Raw genomic sequence first — 24604 nt, 5'->3', positions numbered from 1 at the left:
ACTTAAAACTCAACCAAAGGTTAATAGAATTTATTTCACTAAGCAATAAATAAAGTACTTACTAGAGAGTCAACCAGAGTTTTTTGATTTATTTTAATATTAATTAAGTGTACTACCTCAAAACCATAAGATTAATTGAGAAAAACTCGTCCTTTCACGGGAACGACAAACCATTGTTGATTTTACTTCTCTACGAATCATTTGATATGAGTGTTTGTCCAAATATAAGACTGATAAACCCATTACAAATTTATTACACTAACCTTCTAATAGGTTCCATGTTCACAACAGTTGAATGATATCATCAACGTTGACACCTTGAACACGTTCGTCGAAAAACATCATCAATGCCCTGAAAAAATATTAGGAAATAGAAACCCCACCAAGTAACCACTTCTTATAGTATACCTAAGGTATACACATCATTTGCATAACTCTATTGAATTTTCAAGGAAGACTCCTTCAAGGTTGCAAGGAAATACTTTTTCCTCTATACCAAGTTTTTCTAGCTTGCCCTTTACCAACTTTTCCTGGCTTAGACTTCTCATTTCATCCGCATAACTCCACTAGGTTATTTTGCACATCATGCATCATTAACCAATAATTTGGCATTGGGATCAAGGGTTTATCTATGATTTTGAGGCGTTCCTCTTCATTTAAAGTCATCAAGCTACAAAGGCATCTTCATCAATTTTATCAAGAAAATCAAGTGCATATGTTTTCATCAAGGATCCAAGAGCATATTGTTCACAACAAAACATGTCCTCTATAATCTTCTGACATTTGATCAAATATTGTTGGCTTTCTTCCCACAGTCTTCCATCTCCTATCAATTGCATTTGACCTTCATTAGAGATACAGTTCTACATAGGATCATATACTCTTTAAACAAAATCATATCCCTCTTCAAGGCCTCATACTAGATCCAGCTGCTCCAATGTATGAAAAAGTTGGTTGACATTACTTCCTCATAAAGCAACTTAGCAAGCTTTAATCATTTCTCCACCATTGCAATAGTTAACCATGAACTATTACTTTAATCCCCCTATCATGGATAACCATTTCCTCTGTCAATCACCATTTGACCATCAGACGAGCTCATGTGAAATTATTCAATTTCTCATAGTGAAGAACTATATTTTCACTAAAATCTTGACACTAAATTCAACCTTTAAATTTCTCTTATGATAGTATTAACAATTTTACATATGTTGTCAGAAGAGACCCCTTTGGGAGGTTGAGATATCATGCACCATTGGTTTTGACTCTACCATCGCAAATACATGCTGATCAGATCACTGAATCTGACAACACTATTGTGCCCTTACATCCACTAGTAGTTGCTGATACTAATGGAGTCTTAAACAAGGTAGTGCTTCAATGATACTACTGTAGACAAAAATAGAAACTACTCATTCTAATCCATATGGTCAGAACCTGTCTCTTCTAAAAGTACATCCTCTCTCAATCATCTTTCCAGGATAATCAACACTAATGATGTTTGTGATAGCCCGATTTTCATTTCCATATTTATTTATTAGGTGTTTATTTTATTAATAAATATTTATGTGATAATTAGTTATTTGGTGTGTTTTGTGATTATTTGAATATGTGTGGTATTTAAATAATTAAGTAGATGTGTGAAGATTAGTAAATACCTAATAATGGGCCTAATTAATTAGAATGTGGAATTGAGTGAGTTAAGTCCAACAAGAATAAAGATAGTAAAAGAGGTTAGGTGAGAAAACCTAAGTTAGAAAGAAAAGAAAGAAAAGAGGATAAAAGAGAAAAGAAAGGAAATTCTTGAAGAGGGAGGACTAGAGATTTCATCTAATCTAAGGTAAGGGTGTGAATCCAAGTGATTATAAGGGGATATAATTGGGTAATGTATGTGGGATTAGATAAGTATGATTTAGGATTGGGGATTTACTATTTTCATGAGCTTGACTTGAAATTGGTATGTTCATCCATAAATTATGTGAAATACAACATGTTATGATGATTCTATGTGTGATTCTATGAATGGGTATATGAATAACTTATGATTTGGTATATGTATGTTAAAAATGGAGAAACCCTAACTTAGAGATGATGTAGAATCCAAAAGTGGAACTTGGTAAACTGCATCCACCCTATACTGTTTCAATATATGCTCATCTCTAGAAATGATAATGATTCTGCTTCCCTCACCTAGCAGTTCACGAATCACAACTATTTTTTCTAGTTGTTCTACATGATCAACATTATCAAGAATCAAAAGGGACCTTTTACGACATAGCTTATTCGCATCGACTTAGTTGCATTATAGAGATTGCACATCTGATGGTGTTCATTGCCAAGAAGTTTATTTTGAATTTGCTTCTGTGCACCAAGTGGACCATGTAATCCATACATTTTTCTTACATCAATAATATCACAAAATGCACCAAATTGATGAGAGATTCTCTCGACTAAAACCATAACAAGAGTTGTCTTCCCTATTCCTCCCATCCCACAAATTCCTACAGCACGAACTTCATCAAGTGAGTCCAATAGTAGAAACTTCTCTAACTCTTCAATACGAGAATCCATCCCAACTAAATCTGTTAAAACACTTGAAGATCTGCAATGTAATATATTTTTTATCCTTCGAACAATCTTTCTGATCCCTGCAGATTGTGATCTGAAAATTTAAAGAAGTTGACTAGTGATACCAAATCACCATATAAGGAAACTAAAATCATATTATATTATATTATAAATAAGTTGCTGGAATCTTTGTTCATGTTCGACAAAGGCTTTACCATAAATGCCTCTTTGATGTCTCACGTCTGCAGGATCAACATCATAAAAAACAGGTAGAACCCATTTTTTAGACATTTTAGCGCTTTCACATATCATTTCCAATTTCTGTAAGCACCATGTTGAATAAGCATAGTTCCTTGAGAATACCACAACGAAAACCCGAGAGTCTTTGATTGCACGAAGGAGTTCGGGTCCTATGGGTTCGCCTTTTTGAAGATCACTTCCATCCCTAAATGCACTAATGCATTTTTTCTTCAAGGCAGTAAAAAGATGATCAGTGAAATTGAAGCGAGTATCTTCACCTCAGAAGCTGACAAACACGTCATAATAATTCCTCCTCTCTAGCAATCTCATCAGATCTGAAGAAGAGGAGCCGCTGCTGCTACTGCTAGCCATTTGAATAAGCTATATTTTAGAAGATGAAGATATATTGGAATATATAATAATCATAATCATTGTATAAAACAAGCATATATTTTACCGTTGATTTTCTCGGCACCTTCTCACACGTACACACGTTGAATTTTCATTCCCTGTTCTAATCTTTATGGCATCAAGGCTCCCGACATTTTAGAGGCCCGGGACAAATAATAAAAATGGACCCTAATAAATATGGATTTTAATATATATAATTCTTATTTAAAAATATATTAAATCTTTTAATCTAATCATATATATTTAATCATAATAATTTAGTTTAAAATAATATTAATATTAAAAAATACTAATATTAATAAATTTTTAATAGGACCATGATTGTTTAGCACACTACCCATGATTCAATTTTAATATTATAAAATATGACAGTTTTTTTTTAAAACAATTGAAAAATAAATAAAATTACATATAATTGTACAAAGGTAGCAGTATTTGAAATCAATTGAAAAAATGAAAAAATATTACAAGATGTGTTCAAGGATCGAACAGACACCTAGTGGCTAAACTCACAGAACATACAACCATTGCGCTACATTTGCATTTATGTTAGTTGTTGCGCATAACATATAATATATAAATATTTTAGTTTATAGTTTCTAAAGCCTAAACCCATTTAATATGAGGCCCCCATTTATGAGGCCATGGGCTGTGGGCCTGCTTGCCCTGACCCAGGGCCGGCCCTGATCATCAAACACTAGTGCATAACAACTTTGTGTTTGCCAAGTCTATGTAAGTATTAAAATATTTAACTCACTAACATTTTCCTGTAAGCATCTCATATTTAAGTTTTATAAAAAAACAAGTTGTTGTTGTATATGTATTTTTCCAACCAAAAGTCATAACAAGCACACATCAGTGATAAGAGCAGAATAAGACTTGTAAGACAGACAACAAGAGTTTTTTGTTGACAAATAGTTTTTTTCCCTCAACTTTGATTAGAAAAATGATTTTTAGACGACCAATTTTAAAAAACTTTTGCGATAATTTGTCAAGTGGCTAACCATGTTCGAATTGGTGATTGATCATGCTCGGTAGATGGTGTTGGTGCACAAGGTTGAAGATGAAGATGGATGAAGAGAGAGTGTAACTAACTTTGTAGATGTTTTCATATTGGCTGCATTTTGTGCTAAAACATTCTTGCGTGGTATGATGTCTTGACTAATGCCATAACATGCTATGTGTAGTGTTTTGAAGGGTTTGTATGTTTGAGCTAATACATGAGTTAGTGGGATGTCATGCTCGATGTCATGACATCAGTAATTAACAACAGTGGTTGTTATGGTTTGTTGGATGTCATGTTGCGTCTCTTGATTGGAGCTTTTAAGCAAGATCAAGATTTATTTGAAGTCTTTCTTCACTCTATTTTTATTTTCATCTGTTTGTTATCACTGCTGTGATTGAGGAGGAGTGAGTAGGAACTCAGGTGTAGCATTAGATTGAAATTCCATTGGGTAGGTCTTAAGTGAGGAGGGTAAATGGGTAGTTTAACTCTGAAATAGTTATGAATAAAAAATCAAATTAAAATTGTTTCTGATTTTAATTATTTTAATTAATCATCATTATGTTTCTTTTTTTTTACTCTTTTTTAGAATTTAACAGTTCTCTAACAATATAAATAGGCTAACAATTAACCCTAGTTGGGGAGACCCATATATTTTTACAACCCTTATTTGTTACCGACCACCTCACACTGTACATACATTCCCCACAACTAACAATTCCATTCCGAAAAACTCATTCCCTGTATATTCTGCCGAACTTACAAGTTCCACTCCCATGGACTCTATTTTTCAGTTTCTAACTCCTCACACTCACGTGTGATTTTCACCACCAAAATCCCACCATCAACCTAACCATTACCATTCTTATTCCAAGCTTCACAAACCTGAAAAAAAAAATCAATCGATACAGCCAAATCACTGATTTTAACCTCCTTCCATCCTTAACAATATTACTTTGTATCAAACATTCAATTACCAAACAACAAGAACCAGATCAATAGATATATTGGTGCTGATTGTGAAAATAGGGCGGCACCCTTACTATTTTTTTTCCATATATTTATTTATTTTATTAACTTAATTAACTTAGTGTTAGTATAATAATTAAGTAATAAATCAGAATACAATCAGAATACAAAAATTATGTTGCTTAATTGTTAATTTATTTTTAAATTTAATATTTTCTTAGTTAATCTTAATTGTTAATGTCTTCTCTCACGCGCCATTATACATATATTTGTGACTAATTTTTCTTTGATTTTTGTGAGGTACTACACTTCGAACCTTTGGACTATTGTGGACATTCGCGAATTCTATCTCTGTACATTTACCATTTTATTTTTCTAAATTATATAAATATTCCTGGTTGTAGCAGGTTGTAGTAGTTTTAATTAGATTCAAAAACATCTTTTAAGACAAGTACTTTGTATATATTCGAATGAAGAATCATTACAAACTCAAGTTCTTTTACAAATTGTTTTTCGAAACACGCACTACACTTTTAAACAATTCAAACAAAAACAAGTGAGCTAAGCAATTAAGAGTCCATGGATAACCATAGATACAAAGAGTGTTAGCTAACATCTTCCCTTTGTATAATCTTTTAAAAGGTCTTTTTGGTTCTTTTTGCCTTTCTTAATTGGATAAAATAACCATTTGTATAATCTTTTAAAAGGTCTTTTTTATTCTTTTTGTCTTTTCTAATTGGATAAAATAAAAGTCGGTGACAACTCTTATCCGCAACATTTTAAAAAGTCAGTTCTTTCACCGTATTACACAACAGAAATGAAAATCAAGTCAATGTTTCTTCTCTGTTGAGACTCTAACTGACCTTCTAGTACATGTGTTGTCTAAACGTGTCTCCTAGGAATCAAAATGAAAATTGGTTAAAGGTAAATGATAAGTTGAAGCAAGTTTTATAAATTTAAAGATAAATTAAAGAAATAAATTGCATTTGAGTATGTAAATGTCATGCAATTTAGCATTTGTTCTCACCTTATTACCAACAAATAAACGGAACCGCAGGGCCTACCCACCCAACATAATGGGATAAGGCAATATCAAAATGAGCCTTATTTTTTCATCCACCATAATTAAAATGTCTGATTTTGTTAAAGTCGGCCGAAGATATTTACGTTTTCTTATCAAAATTAAATTATCTTTCAAATGAATGAAATAAAACAAAAAAATTATCTTTTTATGGCAAATCAATTCGTAAACTCTCTCGTTGATTAAACTAAAATTTTTATTTATCAATATTTTTAGTTTTTAATATAAGGAAGAGTGACATAAGAAAAATTAAAATTAAAAATATTAGTAAATTTTTTTTGTAAACATAAAAAATTTATTTCTATTAAAAATATGAGTTGAATATAATTTTACTTCATATAAAATATTCATGTTTTATTTTTTATATAGGGTAAGGATAAAAGTAAAACATTATCAAAATAAAAAATATATTTATTTTAAAATTAAATATTAAATTGATATTATGATTAAATAAATAATTTATTTTTTTAATTTGTAAATAACAAAATAATTAGGAAAAATGTCTCACCTGCAATTGCAAAAAACTAGGATTTATTTCATCATCTTAATGAATGTAGTTGTGGTTGTGTCTCATCTTCAATTGCCAAAAACTTGCGCTTCAGAGGATGCATTGTTGTTAAGTTGAAGTCTTGTAGATCCTGCTCATATACCCAACGATACCCGCATTTCTTAAACTCCACATCTACGCCTTCATTGCTACTAGTATCAGTTAGAACTTGGAAAAGATCATGCAGTGACGAAACATCATAGGAGTACTTCCTATGTATATAGACTAGCCAGATGTGATTTGAATTGACGGGATTTGAAGAGACAGTAAGATCTCCTCCATCGACAGTTACTTGAAGCTGTACTCCGTAGCTGAGTGGTGCATGCATTACTATAACAGATGTCAACTGAGAACTTGTCATTGTTGGATAATGAGGTGCTAAAGAAAATACTACACAACATAAAATGCCAACCATATTATTGCGCTTGTCCTGCATAAAGGGAGATACGATGGGTATTGAATTACCAGTGCTCTGATTTTTAACCCAACTTGGTATGTCACTTCCTGTAATGACAATACTAATGTAGAAGAAGGCAGGGTATTCTTTATTCACTTGAATGAATTGTGTCATCCATGAAAATGTCAGTCTACTGCATCGTTCCTTATCACTTATTTTAGGACAGTTGAAAATTAACAATCCTATAGTGCTCCAGTATATGCTCTTAGCAAGATCCTTCTTGTTAGAAGTAGGGAAAGGAAGCTCAGGCAAAGATTCCAACCGCTTGCAATTCTCCAAGTTCAAATATACAAGTTTGGAAAGCTCTCTAAGGCTAGGCAGTGTCACAAAATTATTCCCCCCAAGATTTAACATTTCTAACCAACGTAAACATCCAATAGCCTCTGAGAGTTGGCTTAAACCACAATAGCTAATATCAACTTCAAGCAAACAATATAAGCTAAGGAAGGAAGGAAACATTACTGATTTTGTTGTGGGAGTTGGTAACAAGGAATGGTAAGGCTTTGTGGCCCATTTGCAGATGGAGGACGTTGATTGGGAATGTGATGCACTTTCACATATATTCAAATGCCTTGTTTTGTTAAACTCTTCAAAGCTATAACATCCCGACATAGATAGATATTTAAGAGAGCTGAGACCAAATATGTTGTTTGGTACGCTTACTAGACTTTCGCAATCTTTTAAATTCAAGTAAACAAGCTTTATTAGAAGCGCAATAGATGGATCCAACTGCACAAGTTTAATACATCCTTCCAGATTTAGCTGCTCAAGATTCGGGAACTCTGCAAAATCTGGCATTTTTATTAGATTTTTGGAGTGGCTCAGATCCAAAATTCTCAGTTTGGGCAGATTCTGTGTGAAAGATGAACAAAAGTAATGGCATTACGTTCTTTTGTTTGCAGGTTTACCTTCAAAATGAGGAAAGAAATGAATTGTTTCAATTTCTGAGGAAAAAAATATGAATATTTAAAATACCTTCTTGCCTTCCCAGAGTTGTTTGATGCTGCTACACTCCAATATCAACTCAACAAGTTGATTAGGCTGAAAACTTGATGGCAAATACATGAAAGGATATGCACACCACTCAATATATCTTAATTCGTTAGAAAGACGATTGAGGCTTCCAAATACTTTCTTATTCTTGATGATGAGCAATCTAAGATTTGAAAAGTCTTCAAATATCACTGCCTCCATATCTTTATGAACCTCACTATATTCTTCATATTCATGATCCAAAACTATGGCTTCAACATTCTTTTCCTAAAGCATAGCAGAAAATTAAGAAAAGAGAACTTAAATAACTTTCAAATACAGTTAGTGTTTAAAAATGGAAATAAGTTTTTCATATCCAAACAACAACTTTACCATATTTTCCCTTATAACATCATAGAATTGTTTGTCGAACCACAACTTTCTCCATTTTCTGGGCTCTTTGCTTGTGTTTTCTGTAGCAATATTTCTGCCTAGCTCTTCCAACAAATTATGCATTACAATGCTTTTAGCTTTGATGCTTACAAGTGATTTATCAATGAGAACCCTTAACCCAATGTCAGTATGAAATTCACAACAATTTAAAACATTTTTAACATATTTTTCCATATAGTTGTTGAAAAAACAAGCAATATGAAGAAATATTTCTTTTTCTGTCTCCCTTAGGTCATCAAAACTTAATCGCAACACATCCATCACATCTTTTTCTGGACTTTCCCTCAATCTTGCCAATGCACTGCTCCATTCAGATATATCTCGACCATACAAAAATGAACCCAATACATTAATTGCCAGTGGTAGGCCATTGGCATAATGTAGTATGCCATTAACCAACCCTTCATAACTACTCAAAATATGATCAAGTTTGAAAGCTTTTTGACACAATAGTTGAAGAGAGTTCGGCCAATCCATGAGAGGAACTTGGTAGACTGCATCCACTCCATACTGTTTCAATATTTGCTCATCTCGGGAAATGATAATGATTCTGCTACCGGCACCTAACCATTCACGATGCACAGCTATTTTTTCTAGTTGTTGGACTTGACCAACATTATCAAGAATGATAAGGGCCCTTTGGCGACATAGCCTGCGCCTTATGAGATTAGTTGCGTTGTAATGATTGCATATCTGAAGGTTCTCTTGGCCAAGAGTTTGATCTAGAATTTGCTTTTGTGCACCGAGTGGACCATCATGTAATCTATAAACTTTGCTTACATCATCAATAAAACAACAAGCACCGAATTGTTTAGAGATTCGATCATATAAAGCAGTAGCAAGAGTTGTCTTCCCTATTCCTCCCATCCCGCAAATTCCTATCACACGAACATCATCAACCAAGTCCAAAAGTAAAATCTTTTCTAACTCTTCGGTAGGAGAATCCATTCCAACTAAATCTTTCGAAACACATGAAATTTTGCAATCCAATATAATAATTATCTTTTGAACAATCTCTTTGATCTCTGCGGACTGTGGCCTAAAAGTTTACACGAGTTGACACATGACACCAAATCATCACTTAAAGAAATCAAAACAAAAACAAAAAACAGTTTTTTTTTTCTTTTTATATGCATGTGAGAAGAAGGAGGATTACTTACTTTTGACGAACATCCCAACCGGAGAGATTGGCAACTTGTGTTAAAGCTTCCCTCCATCTTTGCACCATCTGAGAGTCTTGTTGAAATCTTTGTTCATGTTTGGAGAAGGCTTCAGCATAGCTTCCTTTTTGATGTCTAACATCAGAAGGATCAACATCATAGAAAATAGGCAAAATTTGTTTTCCAAATAATTGACTTAATTGAAGGATCTTTTCTAATTCTCGCAAGCACCATGTTGAAGAAGCATAGTTTATAGAGAAGACCACAACGAAAATCAGTGAGTTTTCGATTGCACGAAGGAGTTCGGGTCCTATGGATTCTCCCTCTTCAAGATCATTGTCATCCCTGAATGCAGCGACTCCTATTCTTTCCAAGGCAGCAAAAAGATGATCTGTGAAATTGAAGCGGGTATCTTTACCTCTGAAACTCACAAACACATCAAAATTCTTCCTCAACGGCAGTGTTACCAGAGCTGAAGAGGAGGAGTTGCTCCTGCTCGCCATAGCCATCTGATTTACATTTTACAGAAAACTTGCAGCATCTTTAAAGTACTTGTATCATTCATTGTATGGATTATGGAAATTCAAAAGTCATAAAAAGCAACCATGAATTATAGAAGCGGAAAACGACTTGAGGGACACTTTGTTTATAGTTGATTTTTCAATCCTACTTTATTCTAGACTTCACACACGGCTTTCAACCATTCTTGTAGGCGTAGCCCCACTTCTTATATTACACTAGTTTTCTCTAATTCAACTAAGAGTGTTGCTAAGTGTACACCAAAGTCTACACGGTATGTATCCTTTTTTATTTTTTATTTCATTTTTGGTACACGACACAAAAAAATATAGTTTTATCTTTTCGGTCCATACAATTTCAAACTATAATATAGTTTTATTTTTTCGGTCCATACAATTTCAAACAATTTTAGTAAGTCAAATTTATGTTTTTAACTAATTTAAAAAAAACGGGGATAAAAAATCAATTTTATATATTCTTACCTTTTTGTCTAACTTTTAAATTTTAACTTTAATTTTATGAATTATTGATAACGTGATTTATTATATTTTATTGATCTTGACCTTTTTGAACAAATTACTTTTAAGTTATAACTAGTAACAAATCTTTGCATACGTACGGGTTCTGTTCGGTTATGCGAATTTGGATACATCATTTATTTTAAATAAAAGTGTTTAAAAAAAATAGATAAATAATTGATTATTTCATATATAAAAATGTTTAGATTAATAATAGATTTTTTCTCGTATACGATTTTTAGTTTAAATTTTTTTTAAAATTATTTTATTTTACATAATTATAATTGGTAAAAAGTTTGGCGGGAAGGTTTTGGAGAGAGGAAGTTATGAGATTATAATTTAGTATGATGATGATGATGTTTTATTATCATTTCAATAATATATTTCCTTCTTATTATTTTTTTATCAGTGTAATTATTTTATGTTATTTTTATATATGAAATATAGTAAATAACTCAGATTTGGATTTCATTAGATATAACCAAGTTTCACAGGAATAGTCGTTGACAAAAGTAACAAAATACTTACAACAAAACTTTGAGGTTACTGGACAAGGACCCTAAACATCATAATGAATAATGTCAAACAATGCTTGAGCCCTTTTATTTTAACGAGCTAAATAAACACTACAATGATGCTTAGAAAAATGACACGATTCATAAGACAAACTCGATATTGACTATAACTGAGTACACAATCTTTTAAGAACTCCTAAAGATGGATGTCCAAGCTGGCAGTGAAACTGAAAAGGTGACATGTTGCAAATTTTGGAAGTTGTTGATGCTTGTGATAGTCCTTCTTCAAGCAGATACAATCTGTTAGATACTCGTCCTCTACGAGTAGTCCTATGTGTCAATAGATCCTGAAAATACACAAGAGTTAAGGGAAAAGTCACAACAATTTAAAGAATTAGTTATTTGACTAATTGAAAAAAGATTATAGGGGAACTGTGGTAAAAATAAGACAAATGACACATGTAAGGTTGAAACCGAGGTAGAACACACATTTCGTTTAACATGGACTTTGGAACCATTAACAAGGGTAATAGAATAATGATTACTAGAATGATTGAAAGGTGAAAAGATGCCTAAATACCCTATCATATGATTAATGGCGCCATAATCAATAACCCAATGCTGAGAAGAAAATGATAGACACATAGTAGGATTACTTGTTTGGACAAATGTGGTTGTAGAGAAAGATGGAGATGGTTGTTGAGAAATATGAAATTGTCTATATTAAATTCTTCATCACTCATAACTATTATACACCTTTTATTTTGTGAAAACTGAGGACCAGGCTGAGACATTGTGTTAGTGAAGTAAGGATTAACTTGTACATGGGGACAACAGTTTCGGTAGTCACCAAATTCTTCACAACCAAAGCACTGGACTAAATCACCACGACCACCACCCACATGAACAACGCCACGACCTCCACGAACTCCTCTACCTCTATTATGAAAAACACTACGACCCCCAGATTTCAAATCTAAATCTAAGCGGTCAGAGGAATCATTGTATGTAGTAGTAAGGTGTGCTTCCATAAAGAATGATTGCATAAGCCACGAGAAAACATTAGTAAGGTTATCAACCTGCTTACTGGAATTTTTTTTGGATTGAACCACCTAATACTATGAATCAAGACCAGAAAGGCAACTCAAGGCTATACGTTTCTTCTGTTGAGTTAACATCTCTTCGACAAATTTGCACGATATAAGAGAAGTAAACTCCTCGGTATATCTCTTAAACTTCAAAAATTAATCCATCAACTTATGTTTATCATGTTTAGGGCGGAAAATCTCTTGCACAAGAGCATAAATGAGATTCATATTATCATATTTACCAAAAATAAATTTCAAAAAATCCCACAATTTTTTCACAGTCTTGCAATGAGTAATAACCAATTGAACTCGCCTACCAATAGAATTCACAAGTAAGGCTAAACTAAGTTTATACTTTATCCTTCGTATTCTAAATTTTTGTTTCCTTTATGTAATACCCATACATAACATATGTCTAGAATAATGGCAAAAGAAGTCATGTTCCATAATACCTAATAATACAAAGTTTTGGTACATGAGCTACATAAATTCCCAAAATGAACTAAGAACATCGCAACGGATACCCAAAAGAAACATCATCTGCACCACAACTTTCAAGTTGCTTTACCTTTTCCTTTGTCCTTCTTCGAGTTTCCTGAAAATATAAACAACAACATTGGCTTAGATACTAATTTTAGTGTATTCCCATATCTTATGGATCCACGAAATTCCCTGCTGCGATTTTGAAAGCCCAATCCAGTCTAGAAGATTGGTATAAATATAAGGAAACAAACCTAATTGAAGTGTGGAACTTACGTGTGTTTTTGCTAGGGTTTATGTGCGTTAATTGTGAGCCTATCTAATATCATCTTGATATAAGAGTAGGATTGTTTCTATTATGTTGTAAGTTCAATCATTCATTCACAAGCTTTTAAGAATTGAGGGATTGTGTGTCACTCATATATGTTTTGATGCATTGAGATGACTGTGTGTAGCTTGTTTATCAAGTTATTGTTCTTGATCGAAGCTTTTAAGCAAGATCTCTCTCTCATATATATTTTTGTTTAGATATCTCTCTCATATATTTTTGCTTTCCCATTTCTCTGAGACTAACTTCAACTAGATACTTCTATTTCACGTAGTTCACACCATCCCCACCAAACTTGATGTCGGTGAGTTTTATGGAAGTTGATATTATAATAAAAGAATTATCATTGTTTTTTATTTTAAATTAAAAAAATAACTAGGAAAAATATCTCACCTTCAATAGCAAAAAACATAGGATTTATTTCATCCTCTGAAGAGTGTAATCGTGGTTGTGGTTGTGCCTCATCTTCAATTGCCAAAAACTTTCTCTTTAGAGCTAACACATTTCCGGGATGCATCTTTGTTGAGTTGAACTCTTGTAGATCATGTTTATATACCCAACGATACCCACATTTCTTCACCTCCACATCCAAGTCTTCATGGTTATCAGCTTTGACATATAAATCATTATACTGCTCAATATTGGATGACTCCCAAGGGAAATAGATTAGCCAGATGTGATTTGATTCGACAGTAATATCCATATCTTCATCGATAATAACCGGAAGAGATGCAGCGATACTTAACGGTGTATACACTGTCATCTCTACCCGAGGTCTCCATCGTTTACTTGTCATTGTTGGATAATAAGGTTCTACAGAAAATACGATACAACATAAAAAGCCAACCATATTATTGCCATTGTCCTGCATAACAGGAGATACTGGTATTGAATTACCAACTCTCTGATTGTTGAACCAACTTGGTATTTCACTTCCTGGAATGACAATACCGATTTCAAAGAATGCAGGGTTTTCTTTGTTCACTTGAATGAATCGTGTCATCCATGAAAATGTCATTCTACTGCATCCTTCCTTATCATTTATTTTAGGACAGTTGAAAATGAGAAATCCTGTTCTCATCCAATATTTGATATTACAAAGATCCTGCTCAAGAGTCGTTGGGAAAGGAAGTTCAGGCAAAGATTCCAACTGCTTGCAATGCTCCAAGTTCAAATATACGAGTTTGGAAAGCTCCCTAAGGCTCGGCATTGTCACAAAATTGTTGCCCCCAAGATTTAACATTTCTAACAAACGTAAACATCCTATAGCCTCGGGGAGTTGGCTTAAGCCACAATAACTAATATCAACTTCACGTAAACAATATATGCTACGCGAGGAAGGAAACATAATTGTGTTTATTGTGGGACTGGAAAACCAGGAATGGAAAGGCTTTGTGGTCCAATTGCAGATGGAGGATGTTGATTGGGAATGTGAAGCAGTTTCACTTATATCCAAATCCCTTGTATTGTTAAACTCTTTGAAACAACATCCAGAACACCCAGACATATTTAGATATTTAAGAGAGCTGAGACGAAATATGTTGTTGGGTATGCTTACTAGGCTTTTGCAACCTTTTAAATTCAAGGAAACAATCTTTCTTAGACCCCCAATAGATGGATCCAACAACACAAGTTTAGTACATCCTTCAAAATTTAGCCGCTCAAGATTCGGGAACTCTCCAAAATCTGGCATCTCTATTAGATTTCTGGAGTGGCTCAAATCCAAAACTCTTAATTTGGGCAGATTCTGTATGAAAGATCAACAAAAGTTAAGGCATTACTTTCTTTTGTTTACAAAATTTACCTTCAAAAGGAGGAAAGAAATGAATTGTTTCAATTTCTGAGAAAAAAATAATATGAGAATTTAAAATACCTTCTTGCCTTCCCAGAGTTGTTTGATGCTGCTATACTTCAATATCAACTCAACAAGTTGATTGGGCTGAAAAATTGATGGCAAATACATGAAAGGATATCCACTCCACTCAATATATCTCAATTTGTTAGAAAGGCAATTGAGGCTTCCTGATACACTCACAAGATCCATGATGAGCAATCTAAGATTGGAAAAGTCTTCGAATACCACTGCATCCATATCTTCATACACCAAAACTATGGCTTCAACATTCTTTTCCTAAAGCATAGCAGAAAATGATGAAAAAATAACTTAAATCATTTTCAATACAGTTAGTACTTAAAAATGGAAATAAGATTTTCATATCCAAACAACAACTTTACCATATTTTCCAATGTAACGTCGTAGAGTTGTTTGTCGAACCACAACCTTTTCCATTTTCCGGACTCTTGCTTGTGTTTTCTGCAACAATATTTCTGCCTAGCTCTTCCAACAAATTGTGCATCACAATCATTTCATTTTCAGTGCTTACAAGTGATTTATCAATGAGAACACTTAATCCAATATCAACATGTAATTCACAACAATTTAAAACATTTTTAACATAATCCTTGTCACGACCATTGAAAAAACAAGCAATATGAAGAAATATTTCTTTTTCTGTCTCCCTTAGGTCATCAAAACTTAATCGCAACACATCCATCACATCTTTTTCTGGACTTTCTCTTAATCTTGTCAATGCACTTCTCCATTCAGATACATCTCGACCAAACAAAAATGAACCCAATACTTTAATTGCTAGTGGTAGGCCATTGGCATAATGTAGTATGCCATTAACCAACCCTTCATGACTATTCAAAATGTGATCACGTTGGAAAGCTTTTTGACACAATAATTGAAGAGAGTTAGTTCTATCCAAGAGAGGAACTTGGTAAACTGCATTCGCGCCATACTGTTTCAATATATGCTCATCTCTAGAAATGATAATGATTCTACTACCGGCACCTAACCATTCACGATGCACACCTATTTTTTCTAGTTGCTCGACTTGACCAACATTATCAAGAATCATAAGGGCCCTTTGGCGATATAGCCTGCGCCTTATGAGATTAGTCATATTGTAATGATTGCATATCTGATGGTTCTCTTGGCCGAGTGTTTGATCTAGAATTTGCTTTTGTACACCGAGTGGACCATCATGTAGTCTACAAATTTTGCTTACATCATCAATAAAACAACATGCACTGAATCGTTGCGAGATTCGGTCATATAAAACAGTAGCAAGAGTTGTCTTCCCTATTCCTCCCATCCCGCAAATTCCTATCACACGAACATCATGAACCGAGTCCAAAAGTAAAAGCTTTTCTAATTCTTGGATAGCAGAATCTGTACCAACTAAATCTTTTGAAATGCATGAAGATTTGCAATCCAATATATTGATTATCTTTTGAACAATCTTTTTAATCTCTGCGGACTGTGGCCTGAAAGTTTACACAAGTTGACATATGACACCAAATCATCAATTAAGGAAATCAAAAGAAAAACATAAAACAATATTTTTCTTTTTATATGTATGTGAGAGGAAGGAGGATTACTTACTTTTGACGAACATCCCAACCGGAGAGATTGGCAACCTGAGTTAAAGTTTCCCTCCATCTTTGCACCATCTGAGAGTCTTGTTTAAATCTTTGATCATGTTTGGAAAAGGCTTCAGCATAGCTTCCTTTTTGATGTCTAACATCAGAAGGATCAACATCATAGAAAATAGGCAAAATTTGTTTTCCAAATAATTGACTTAATTGAAGGATCTTTTCTAATTCTTGCAAGCACCATGTTGAAGAAGCATAGTTTATAGAGAAGACCACAACGAAAATCAGAGAGTTTTCGATTGCCCGAAGGAGTTCGGGTCCTATGGATTCTCCCTCTTCAAGATCATTGTCATCCCTGAATGCAGCGATTCCTATTCTTTCAAAGGCAGCAAAAAGATGATCTGTGAAATTGAAGCGAGTATCTTTACCTCTGAAACTCACAAACACATCAAAATTCTTCCTCAATGGCAGTGTTACCAGAGCTGAAGAGGAGGAGTTGCTCCTGCTCGCCATAGCCATCTGATTTACATTTTACAGAAAACTTGCAGCATTTTTAAAGTACTTGTATCATCCATTGTATGGAAATTTAAGTCATTTTAATCTTTAATTATTTTTTAGCCAAAAGTCATAAAAGGCAACCGTGAATTATAGAAGCGGAAAACGACTTGAGGGACGTTATGCTTATAATTTTATAAGTCATCTTGGTAAATACCTCCAATTTATTGAGTGATGATCAAAGAAAAACCTTCTCACACGTATTTTTTAATAAGCTATATTTTAGAAGATGAAGATATACTGAATATATATAATAATCATAATTATTTTATAAAACAAGCATATCTTTTACCGTTGATTTCTTGGCACCTTTTTACATTTTGAATTTTCATTCCTTGTTCTAATCTTTATGGCATCATCAATGTTTACCAAGTCTCTGTAAGTATTAAAATATTTAATACATTTGCATTTTTCTGTAAGCATCTCTTATTCAATTTTTTTTTTAAAACAAGTTGTTGTTTGTATACATATTTTTCCAACCAAAAGTCATAGCAGGCACCCATCAGTGATAGGAGCAGAAAACGACTTGTAGACAGCTAACAAGAGTTTTTTGTTGACAAAATAGTTTTTTTGTTGCATCAACTTTGATTAGTGAAATGATTTTCAGACGACCAAATTTAGACAACTTTCACGATAATTTGTCTAGTGGTTAACTCTTTCAAATTAGTGGTTAATCATGTTCGGTCGATGGACGGTTCTTATATATATCAAGTGCCAAAACTCATTTACTAACCATAATTTTCAAGTGTTCATCGCGTCTAAACTCTAAATACATGATTAATAAAGTTAAAGGGATGGTTAATGAGTTTCAACACTTGATATATTCACTGAGCCAATATGATGAATGTTATTAGCCACGTATTTCACATGGTTGTAAAACTTGTCGAATGATGATATATTTTGTCCTCCACAAATTAACAACCGAATCAAAGGACCGTGATCACCTTCATGCATTTCAATTCTAGTTGGACTAGCCTAAACAGACTTTACTTATTAGACTATCTGTTTCTATCATATTAAATTGTATTATTGAAACTACACAGGAGGATACAATGGATTAAATATCATTGAAAATGAAGGAAGAAACAGCTGAAGCTGAAACAGTTAAAACAGAAAATAGATAACAAACAAACTAACAAGTTAATTCTAATCCTAACCCGAATAAGCCCCCCTCAAGCTGAACGATGGAGATCATAGAGACGGAGCATGGAAACAAGAGAATGAAAGAGGTTTTGGTGAGAATGTCGGTAATTTGAGTTGAGGAAGCAATCATAAGCAGATGAATGATGCCATTTTGAGTCTTTTCTTTGACAAGATAGAAATCAATCTCAATGTCTTTGGTCCTTAATGAAATATTTGAGTTATGAGCCAAGTGGGTAGTTGATACGGTATCACAATAAACCACAAATCTTTAAGAGAAAGAGACATCTAGTTCTTCAAATAAGAAATACAGCTATTGGAGATCACAAGTCAAGCTTGGCCAAGATGCAATATTCAGCTTCGGAGGTGTAGCGCGAGACCATGGATTGCTTATTTGATTTTCATGAAATGAGGGATGAACCAAGGATCACACAGTATCCAGAAACTAATCTGTGAGTGGAGGGGCAAATTGCCCAATTTGAATATGCTAATTTCCAACAGTTTAATGTAAGAAACTGAAATAAGAAAAAAACAAACATTTACCTTGAGAATTTTGAGGTACGGAAGAATGTGAATCACAGCTTGATACTGAAGTTGCTTGGTAGAGCAACAAACTGAATTCATTGTTAAACAACAAATATTACCTGTGGCCGAGTGGTGGACAAACAGAGAAGTCTACAAGTGAGTTTTCTAAACGAGGTTTCATCAAGGTATTTTTTTTATTGATTTATATGCTACTTGGTAAAAAGTTTTGCTACTTCATGACCAAGAAATATGTAAGACTTCCAAGATTTTTTATTTATTTTGAAGGTGTGATCGAGGAACTTTTTGACATTATGAATTTCATAATTGTCATCGCTAGCTAGAACAATATCATCTACATAAACACACAGAGCAGTGAGTTAACAATCCTTGATATTAGTAAACAAAGAAATTATGGTAAAAGGTTGGTTATAGCCATAAGAAAGTAAAGCATTATACATTTTAGAATACATTTCTCAACTTGCTTGCTTTAAGCCAAAGGGATTTATGTAAGCTTGGCTAAGAGTTTTTGGTTCAAAAATGGAATAAATATAATTTTTTATACAGGGAATTACAATGATACTAAGCCATCTAAATTGTATCATTTACAAAATATACCAGAAACTGTATCATCCTTTGGTAAACATTACATTCAAAATTGGAAGAAAAAAAGCAATGCCACTTGCTGACCCTGATAACAGAGATCAAAGTCACGTCATTATGGTCGTGCCTCTTCTTGAATCGCCAAAACAGTTTCAGGTCCAAGCTTATGACTTTCCTCTTTCTGCAACTCATCCATCATTGTTATGTGAGCCAAATGGTTGTTGATCCTGTTTAAATACCCAACGGTAGCCACAACTCTTTACCTCCAGAAGCAAGCCTTGGCCATTCGCGACGGAAACTTCCATTTTGATATGATCAAGTTCACATAGTGTATTATCTTTAGAGCTCAGAAAACTGATAAAATGTTCCCGATCAAAATAGATTAGCCACATGTGATTTGATTTGACCGAAATAAGATATCTAAAGAGAGTTACTGGAATGACAACATAATTGCTGTTGGCAGCACTGCTGCTCTTAAAACCTAACCGTATTACAGGTCCCCATTCATATCTTGTCGTAGACGGATCAAAAGGTTCCACAGAAAATATGGCACAGCAAGCAATGCCAATTATATTTTTGTCATACACAAAGGGATATGGGTCTATACTTATTGATCTATCCATTCTCCGATTGTTGAACCACTTTGGAATTTCTCTTCCAGGAATAACAATATCAATCTGACGAAAGGACGCAGAAGAATATTGGTTTGCTTGAATAAAGTGCATCGTCCATAAAAGTATCATGTTACTGCACTGTTCCCTCTCACCCAATTCAGGACAGTTGAAAATAAGCATTGCTGCTCCCTTATGTTTATCCTGTTTGATAGCTGCAAGTGAAGGGAGCTCAGGCAAAGATGTCAACTGCTTGCAATGCTCCAAATTTAAATATTCGAGTTTGGAAAGATCCCGGAGACCAGGCAATGTGACAAAGTTGTTTCCTCTTAAATTTAGTCTTTCTAAACAAGTTAGACATCCAAGAGCATCAGGGATTTGGCTTAGACCGCAAAAACCGACATCAAGTTCACTCAAACAAGAGAAACTAGGCAGGGAAGGCAACAAACATCTAGCAAAATCTTCACGTGCATTGAGATTGTCAAAGGCTTTGGAACAACCGCAAAGATTTAAATATTTAAGAGAGGTGAGACCAGATACTTCGTTGGGTATGCATACAAGATTTTCACAATTTTTCAAATTCAAGAAAACAAGCTCTCTTAAAAGACCAATAGATGGATCTATCTGCACAAGTTTTATACATCCTTCAAGATTTAGCCGCTTAAGATTTGGGAACTCCCCAAAATATGGCATCTTGGTTAGATTTTCAGAGTAGCTTAGATCCAAAGTCCTCAAACTGGGCAGATCCTGTGATATGAAAGACCAAAAAATGGAGGTATTAGTTTATTTTGTTTACAGTTTTACCCTCAGAAAAGGGGGCGAAAAGATGATTTTTCTTTTATTTGATTATGATTTTAAAAGGAAAATATTAGAGAGAGAACTTATACTACCTTCGTGTCAATCCATAGTTGTTTGATGCTACTATCCACCAAGATCAATTCAACAAGTTCATTGGGCTGAAAAAATGGTGGCAAATACAAGAATGGATATTCATCCCATTCAACATATCTTAATGTTTTAGAAAGATAACTGAGGATTCCTGAAAATTTAACTTCCTTGAGTATGAGCAATCTAAGATGATTCATTTTCGACAATGTTTCAGCCTTCAGTATTCCCTTTTCCCTTTCAGATCCATACAAAACCACGGCTTCAACGTTGTTTTCCTAAAGCATTGCCAAAAAGAAAGAAATACTTCAATAAATTTCAATATTTACTCTTACAGAAGTGAACATAAGTTTTCGATTTCAAACAACTACTTTACCATATTCTCCAACACAACATTGTAGAATTGTTCGTGCAGCCACAACCTGCTCCACTTTCCTGAATGTTCATGAACAATTTGTTTGCCAAGCTTTTCCAACAAATCATGCATTTCAATCTTATTTTCATTCGTTATGCTTATAAATGATTTCTCAATGAGAATAGTTAATCCTTTTTCAATAGAAAAATCACAACATTTTAAAACATTTTTAACATAATCCTTCTCACACCCATTGAAAAAACAAGCAATATGAAGAAATATTTCTTTTTCCATCATATCTAGCCCGTCAAAACTTCCTAATAATCTAGGCAACGCCCCTTTCCCTTCAGAGATAGAGATATCTTCACGAGACAAAAGTGAGCCCAATACTTTAATTGCAAGTGGTAGACCATTGGCGTAACTTAGTATGTTATGCACCAACTCTTCATGATTACTTATAACATGGTCGTGTTTTGGAAGTATTTGACAAAGTAGTTGAAGAGAATTAGCTTGATTCAAGAGTGGAACTTTGTAAATCATATTCACACCATACTCCTTCAAGATATGAGCATCTCTACAAACTATAATGATTCTACTCCCTGCAACTAACGATTCAAGATTCACAGCAAGTTTCTCCAACTGTTTCCTATGATCAACATTATCAAAAACTAATAGAACCCTACGAAGCCATTGTCTACGCGGCATCAAATTAGTTGCATCATAAATCTTGCTCACATCATTAATAAAACAGCATGCATCAAATTGATGAGAGATTTTGCCATATAAAATCCTAGCAAGAGTTGTCTTCCCTACTCCACCCATTCCACAAATTCCAACAGCCCGAACATCATCAACGGAGTCCAAAAGTAAACACTTTTCTAGTTCTTCAATACAAGAATCCATCCCAACTACATCATTTGGAAGTAAAAACTTTTCTTGTTCTTCAATACGAGAATCCATCCCAACTACATCATCATTTGGAAGTAAAACCTTATCTTGTTTTTCAATATGAGAATCCATCCCAACTACATCATCATTTGGAAGTAAAAACTCATCTTGTTTTTCAATATGAGAATCCATCCCAACTACATCATCATTTGGAAGTAAAAACTTTTTTTGTTTTTCAATACGAGAATCCATCCCTACTACATCATCATTTGGAAGTAAAAACTTTTCTTGTTTTTCAATAGGAGAATCCATCCCAACTACATCATCATTTGGAAGTGAAAACTTTTCTTTTTCTTCAGTACGAGAATCCATCCCAACCACATCATAATTTGGAAGTAAAAACTTTTCTTGTTTTCCAATACAAGAATCCATCCCAACTACATCATCATTTGGAAGTAAAAACTTTTCTAGTTCATCAATATGAGAATCCGTCCCAACTACATCATCATTTGGAAGTAAAGGCTTTTCTTGTTCTTCAATACGAGAATCCATCCCAACTACATCTTTTGGAACGGTTGAACCCAAATCCAATAGATTTATTATCTCTTCAACAATCTCTTGAACAATCTTTTCAATCACTTTATTTTGTAGCCTGAAAAAGAATCAAGATAGTCTAACTTTGTATCTATTTAATTTATGCATCAATCTCTTAGATAAACTAAAGTCAGCAAATAGTAAAGGTAAACAACCCATTTCCAAAGAGAACTTACACCCATCCAGGGAGATCGACGACCTTTCCCAGAGCCTCTCTCCATCGCCGAACCTTGTCATAGCCATGACGGTATTCATGTTTGGCGAAGGCTTCGCCATAACTCCCACTCTGATTTCGCACCTCAGAAGGTTCCACATCATAGAAAACAGGCAGAACACACTTTCCATTTAGGTTATTAACGCATTCAAGTATGTATTCCAATTCTTGCAAACACAAAGTTGAGGAAGCATAGTTGTTAGAGAACACCACAATGAAAATCTGAGAACCTTCAATTGCCCGAAGGAGCTCAGGTGTTAGGGATTGACCAAACACAGCAATGTTTTTTGTCCGGAGAGCATGGAAAAGATGATCGGTGAAATTGGTGCGAGTATCTTTGCCTCCGCAGCTGACAAACACGCAATAAGGATTACTACTACTCATGAGAGCTAAATTTATGAATAATATGAATGGAAAATGTGTTGACAGAAAATTGGTTCAAAATCAAAAGACTGGATGGATATGCTTGCGTGTCTTGTGTGGTAGTTCCCTGACTTTGAAGCTGGGAAAGTCAGGGTGCCAATTTTGACCATTCGATTAATCCAGTGCACCAAATTATGCCACATCGTGCTCTTTTTTGTTCTCTCTATTTTCTGTGTTTTTGCCTTCAACAGTAACTTTCTTCATCTAATTGAATTTTTTGTAAACAGATACTTTGACGATTTTCATAAACAGATACTTCTTTCCCTCCAACTTTGATCAAACATTAAACTGACAGAAAATATCACTGGCGGTGGTGAGTCGACGACAACATGGTGAGGAAGAAGGCATCTCAGGCTTTGTTTAAACTAATTCTATTACATTTTTTTTTAAGTGTTGTGTGGTTCAAATGTGGGGGAGTGGAGGGGGAGGGATTTTAATGGAGGGAAGGGAAAAGGAGAGATTTTTTTAAGGCTTAAATACACTTTTCGTCCCTGTAAGTTAGCGTGTTTTTGATTTTCGTCCCTGTAAGTTATTTTTTTGGGTTTTAGTCCCTATATTTTACTTTTTGCTTGAGGTTTAGTCCCTAAAGCCAAAATCCGCAGGAAAATCTGCAGGTTACCTACGAATTTTCTTGTGAAATTTCCTGCGGATTTTGATTTTAGGGACTAAAACGAACGCGAAACTGAAATATAAGGACTAAAACCCAAAAAAATAACTTACAGGGACGAAAATAAAAAACACGCTAACTTACAGGGACGAAAAGTGTATTTAAGCCTTTTTTTAATTATATATATATGTTTGGTTCAAACGAGGGGAGGGGAGAGGAGGGAAGGAATTTCGTTTAAAAATATGTATGGTTCACTAGGGGAAAGGAGAGATTTTAATAATAATTTACAATTTTATCCTTGTAATTTTATATAACTGATATGATATTCAATTGTAAAAATTTCATAAATATTTTCTTGGAAATAATATTTGTATAACTGAGTGATTAACAAGTCATAACTTATCGCATAATATTAAAAAAATTGAGTACTGTTGATTCGTATTATAACTATCAACAC

The 24604-nt window shown here is 33.8% G+C and overlaps 2 pseudogenes; both read right to left on the bottom strand.

Annotated features, from left to right (window-relative positions):
- Positions 1-4150: 4150 nt before the first annotated feature.
- LOC131605391 (uncharacterized) lies at positions 4151-17484 on the bottom strand (annotated as a pseudogene).
- Positions 17485-19288: 1804 nt separating this feature from the next.
- On the bottom strand, positions 19289-23883 carry LOC131602417 (disease resistance protein RUN1-like; annotated as a pseudogene).
- Positions 23884-24604: the final 721 nt, after the last annotated feature.

The sequence above is a fragment of the Vicia villosa genome, linkage group LG5, assembly GCF_029867415.1.
Source record: "Vicia villosa cultivar HV-30 ecotype Madison, WI linkage group LG5, Vvil1.0, whole genome shotgun sequence".
Classification (NCBI taxonomy): domain Eukaryota; kingdom Viridiplantae; phylum Streptophyta; class Magnoliopsida; order Fabales; family Fabaceae; genus Vicia; species Vicia villosa.
Note: the sequence above shows the minus strand (reverse complement) of the source record. Positions and strands in the feature narration are given on the sequence as shown.